This window comes from Elephantulus edwardii, unplaced genomic scaffold (genome assembly GCF_000299155.1).
Source record: "Elephantulus edwardii isolate Elephantulus edwardi_28Jun2011 unplaced genomic scaffold, EleEdw1.0 scaffold00409, whole genome shotgun sequence".
NCBI classification, from domain to species: Eukaryota; Metazoa; Chordata; class Mammalia; order Macroscelidea; family Macroscelididae; genus Elephantulus; species Elephantulus edwardii.
This window is the reverse complement of record NW_006400159.1, coordinates 171,213-177,736: the sequence shown is the minus strand read 5'-3', so window position 1 is coordinate 177,736 and position 6,524 is coordinate 171,213.

The window sequence follows — 6,524 nt, the reverse complement described above, 5'->3', positions numbered from 1 at the left end:
CAGGTGGACTGAGCATGCCAGAGATGCTGCAGTGGAAGATGTGAGGGGCTAAGAGGGTCTACGGCCCTGAAGAGGCGTTGAGAGGGGAAGGGACAGCTAGAAAGAAACACAGCCAACAACAGTGTCCTCTCTCAAACAGCAGAACTCTCCCCCAACAGCAGCACATTCACCCCAAAATCAGCACCTTCATCCCAATAGCAGTATATCCACCCCAATGCCATCACATTCACCCCTAAATCAGCACCTTCACCCCAACAGCAGCAGGATGGGTAAATAAAATTCTTTTCCTTCGGAAGAAAGAGCTGCCAATGCAGTACTTATGCCAGATGTCCACTGGATTAGTGCTTTTAAAAGGCTGCATGTAACTGTACTTTTGTATAAGGAATCACGTAGAACATAGCAGCACATTTACCCCAGTAGAAACACATTCACCCTATTATCAGCACCCTTACTCCAATACCAGAATCCTCGCCTAAGCTCTACAACATGTGCTGGCTTCTCCCTGGGCAGGAACAGGCCCAGGTAAGGGGCCAACCCAAACAAAGAGAAACATTCATTCAGGGAATGTCTCATACCTGGGAGACCCTAGTTTAAAGAAGCCCTCCCCCGCCCCAAAAAAAAAAGAAGAAGCCCTCCCCTTCTCACAGTAGCCACATCCCAAGAAAGTGGAGGATCAGAGGAGGAGAGGAAGGCCCTCAAGGAGGTGGACTGACAGTGACCACAATGGGCTTGTTAAGCAAACAGGAGACTGTGAAGTAGCCCAGGACAGATAAGGTTTTGATCTTTTGCAACAGGGTTGCTGTGAGTTGGAATCAACTCAATGGAACCCAAGGATAACAACAGCCCCTCACCCTTCAAACTTCCTCTGTCGCAGACCTCACTTGGCTTTGTGAAATGAAACAGAGGAGTCTTGAGGACAGTGAGGCCATTCAGGTAGAGTCCGTGGGAACCAGCAGTGTGTCCTCCCATTAAAGATGCAAGATGGATAAATCATTTTTTATATACTGATTTATTTACAAAGTTCAGATATATTGTTTTTCACACCAGATGTTTCCTATTTCCATCAAATTGTGTGATCCTATGATTTGATTAATACCCCCCCACTCCACCCCCATCCAACTGAGCAAGAATCATGGGGCCTTTCCTTTGCCGTCTAAATCTACGGGCTTTGTATTACACACACAAATATTTTTCTTAAAATTAATTTGTGTTTGCATATGAACTTTTTTCTCCTTGTCTTCAGTAAGCTCCCAAGTGGCCATTTGCATAACGTGACATTTCTCTGCCTTCCATCTACTTTCCTACAGTTGTCACCAGCTAATTGATAGCATAAAACACACGGGTGCTATATGCATTTGTCTCCTCTGGCTTTAATTGTTATGTTTTGTTTCCCCTGACCTCATGGTAGCGAATACAGATGTCCCTCTAATCCTGCTTGATACGATCTTTAAAGGGTATAAACTGTCTCCCTTTTGGTGGAAAACATCAGCCCAAGTGAAAGCCAAACCCCAAAGCGTTTCACTTTTCACAACACTGGCTTTTTTTTGCCGCAGCTGCAGCTGGGCAGCGATCTGAATGGACGTGGTCACATGCTGGGAAGGAGAATCAGGGACAGAAAGGTCGGGATAGAAAGCTGGGTACAGGTGTGACCCCAGCTTCCAGTGCTCCCACCTACCCGAAGGCCCCCCAAACCTGGAAGCTCCCTAAATGTTCTACGTGATTCCTTATACAAAAGTACAGTTACATGCAACCTTTTAAAAGCACTAATCCAGTGAAGGACATCTGGCACAAGTACTGCATTGGCAGCTTTTTTTTCCAAAGGAAAATAATGTTAATTACCCATCCTGGTCCCAGCCCCCATACACCTACCCTGTCATTAGTATGCTAAGTCAAGTTGATGCTAAAGATACCAACAAGGTTTACAGGCCCATGAATATTCACATGGAGTTAACTTGTTCATTAACAAAATCTCTATCCAGAAATTGACATTAGATACAGCCGGAGCCCCTTGACCTCATATAGCCCTGGTGTGTCCACTTGCCGTACAGAGGAAACTTGTGGTTGCTGTGAAGCTGAATACCGTGACACTGATGTGTCAAATGTGTTAATGGTTACCCGTGGTGGACAGTGTTTGGTGGAGCTCTCCAATTAAAACAAGCTTGGAAGCAGGAGTAGCATCCACTTTCGTAATAGCTTGCTCCGGAAACACTATGAACCTGGAGAAAGGATGAAAGTCACACAAGTGTTGAGGACTTTTGTTCATAGGGTCGGTATGAGTCACCTACGACTCAATGGCACATAACAACAACAACAACGCAGGGAGGCTTGGAATATAGTATCTATTTTTATACTCATTGGTTACATAGGATATAAGGCAATTCAATAGATCACAATCTAAACTTTCTTCACATTAATTTACTGTTATTGTGATTGTTGCTTTATTACTCACTGCTGCAGAGATGATTCTGATTGGATGGCTCTCTGTGACAGAGGAGAGCTATAGGGTTTCCAAGGTTATATTTTTTCTTTTTTTATTCATGTGCATTATATTTTACACATTCTTTATTCATATATTCATTCATTTACATTGTGTTTTATTTATGTACATTGTATTTAATACAAACTTTCCCTTGTGTTTCATAAAATCATTCATATATATCTTTTCTGTAATTAGTTACTATTAATATGTACTCTGTCTTTTTGAGTCCTCACTAACTTTTACCTATTCCTTCATTCCTGCCCCTCCCATCTCCCTTCTAAACTCTGATATTCTTGTGATTGCCCCTCTTTCCCTTTTATGCCCCCTTCTTCCTTTCTCTTTAATCCTTTAGGAAATTAGAGAGCTTTATGCTGAGGAAACTAACTTGGTCTAATAAAGACAAACATTGCATAAGACAAGACAGGTACTACATAAGACCATTCTTGTAAAATTAGGTTAACTGATAAGATATGCATACATTTCCAAGGTTATCATTTTTATGGAAGTCGAGTGCCACATCTTTCTCCCACAGAACAGCTTGTGGGTTTCAAGCAACAATATTTCAGTTAACAGCTCAGTGCTTAACCACTGTACCACCAGGGTGCCACAAACACTTTATTGTTGTTGTTAAGTGCTATATAGAACATAGAATACTATGAACAGCAAACAACAAATGCTGGTGAGGGTGCAGAGAAACTGGAACCCTTATTCACTGTTGCTGGGAGGGTAAAATTTTGCAACCACTGTGGAAGACTGTATAGCACTCTCTCAAAAAGTTGCAAATAGAGATACCATTTGAACCAGCAATTCCATTACTGGGAATATACCCCAAAGAGACCATAACTGCCACTCAGGCAGATATATGCACAATGAATGAATGGTAATCCAAAATCTCGGTAAACATTCATTTAAATTAATTAAAAACGAAGAAAAAAAGAATCCTATGAACAAACAGATTTAAACTCTGTCCTATCCTCTACCGTCTTCATTGTCTCTGACACACTTGAGCCCACTGCTGCAGTCACTGTCAATCCATCTGATTGAGGGTCATTCTCCCTTTTGATGCCCTCCACGTTTTCAAGCAAGATGTCCCTTTCTAAGGAATAGTCTCTCCTAACAACATGCCCAAATTATGGGAGTCAAAGAAAGGGGACTCTAGTTGCACTTTCTCCAAGACATATTTATATGATCTTTTGGTAATCCGTGGGATATTCAGCACACTTCTCCAATATCACAACTCAACGTCATAGAATCTTCTCCTGACATTCTTATTCATTGTCCAGCTTTCAAATACATAGCAGGTGATTGTAAAGACTATAGCCTGAATCAAGCTCACCTTAGTCTTTATACTTGACATCACTGATCTTCAGGACTTTGGAGAGGTCCTTGACAGCAGACTTTGCCAATGCTATGTCTCCAGATCACCTGACTACTGGTAAGAAGGGTGCTGCTTATGGATCCAAGCAAAATGAAATTGTTAACAATTTTACTCTTCTCTCCATCTATCATGATGTTGCCCCGCAGCCCAGGGATAAGGATATTTTTTGCTGTGTTGGGAGGGGGTTTTGAGAGGTAGGAGAGAATGGTTTGTGTGGTGCCTCTCATTTTCTAATGTGTGTATGTATATGCTTGCTCATTCCTACTTGGCTCATATGAGTGCAGTATGTCTATCAGTCACTGTACAGAAGGAGTTGATGGCTACTGTGATGCTGGAAGCTTTACCACAGGAATTTTAATGCCAGCAGGCCACCAATGGTGATGAAGGTAGAATGGAGCTTCCAGACAAGACAGACTAAGAAGGACCGGCCATTCACTTCTGAAACAAATAGCCTTTGAAAATCCTATGAACAATTCAGAGGAGCACTGTTAGACATAGTACTAGACACTTTATTAGGTATGTGTTATACTAACAGCCCCAACTCACTTGTCTTAAAAGAAAATAACCTAGTAATGTTGGTTCTTCAGCAGAAACACAGACAGCAGTCTCAGAAACAAAACCCAGCACAGCTCCTCCAGAGGATCCCTACTTTCCAAACAGCAGCAAGGGACCCCAGAAGTCCCAGAGCCTCACATGTCCATTTGCTAAAAAAAGTGAACTGGAAAGAGCCCAAGTTCTCCACACAGTAGCCAACAGGTAAACCCAAACCAAACAGACAAATGCCACAATTGACTATGTTCTAATTCACAAAGACAGGCAGAACGCAAGACAGAGAAGTGCCCACAAGGTCTCCAAGGTTGTAATCTTAACTCAAGCTGATTGCCTAATTTTGTCCCACAGCCCCCTCTTGTTTGAGTGAATCAAATGGGATTTGAAAGAAGAGTAGGTGTCCAGACTCATCCTTAGGACACTCAACAAAGGTGAGGGCACTTTAGCTTAAGGTGCTCATGAGATGGTCAGGCCACCCTGGCCTTCCAATAAGGTAGCAAACAACTGGTCCTGAAGGAGCACTGCTGAGGGTACAGCACCCTCTGGTGTGCAAAAGATGTACCTACACTTTGACCAGCTAAAACCTAGCCTCTTCTAGTCTGGATGATAAAGGAGAGTCTGTAGTCTACTAACTTGGTGATGAAATAAGAATGATTTAGCTCGAGGTGGGGGGATTCTGGTAGGTGAGTGATAAGGAGTTACACTGCAAACCCAAAGGTATGTGGTTTGAATCCAGCAGCTGCTCTTCAGGAGAAAGATGGGGAATTCCTTCAAGAGTGATTTACTATCTCTGAAAAGCCCTCTAGAGGGTCAATTATGAGTCATTTCTCACTCAACAGTATATAACAACAGTTTGAAAAGAGTAAATAAGCAAAGCTTGTCCTGCTTCTCCACATGTTGCCCTGCATCTCCTTGTTTCACCCTGAGTCTCCGTGCATTGACTATCCTCTCCACGTGTCACATTGCATCTCCTTGTGTTGCACTGTGTCTCCACACATTACTTGCATCTCCACACTTTGCCTGCATCCACGCAACTGATTAGGTAGTTACGTGATTTAAAGATTTCTTAGTGAGTCCTGAGCCAGTCTCTTGCCTGGAGGACTAGACGGCAACACTATTGCCTGGCAGGCCCCACCCTCCAAATGGAGGCAATCGGCGCTGCCACCTAGACCCCTGAACATGCCTGAAGGACCTTGTCCGGCTAAGGGGACACTTCAACCAGCTGTCTGAAAGTCTGCTGGGCCTTTTCCTGGAAGTCACAGCCCTGCTGTCGGGAACTTCTGCCTCTGACACCTGGAAGTCCCACCCCATCACTGGGAAGTCTTGCTTTGACATTGGGAGGTCTTAGACCCCACCATCTGGAGGCCTTAGAGGCACAGCCTGGACTCCCAAACCCTAAAGTGCACCAGAGATGTCAATATCATAGATGAATCCATTTCATTTAATTTCCCCTCCAAAACCATGAGTTGCCTTTAGCCCAGAACACCTTGGACTGACCTAGCTACAACAGTTGTCTGACAGAGGAGGTGGGCAATTCACAGGCCTTTTCACTCCCAAACTAAAGCAAATCTTCCCTGGAGTCAAGAGTTCAGAGAGAAACCCAGGGAGGGTACCTGTCCCACCCACCTCTGGAGCACTGATGTCAGACCAAGAGGCTGCTATCACCTCAAGTTTGAAAGACTCTACCACAGCAGGGTCATACAAGAAGCAGGCTACCTCACTCACTACACAAGCTCAAAGCACCCCTCAACAGTGACACAGTATCAATAGATTTCCTAAAGCCAGAAAGTCTGATGAAGATTTCTGACACAGAATTTAAAAGAACAATGACTAACTATTTTTAATGGGTGAAAGACAAACTTGAATTACAGGTCACTACAAGCAAAAACCAGGAGGAGCTAAAAAACAAAAAAAAAGCACAATACAGATAAAACAAATGAGGCATTAAAGGCTCTGGGGGGGGGAAAGAAACCACAATCCAAAATATGAAGACCAATGTTACAAATGCTGTCAACATGATGGAGGGAAACACGAACAGAATTGAAGAGATGAAACACAGAACCAGTAGAATAGAAGATAGAATTGTGACCACTGAACTGCTAGAATAAAAAGCAGAAT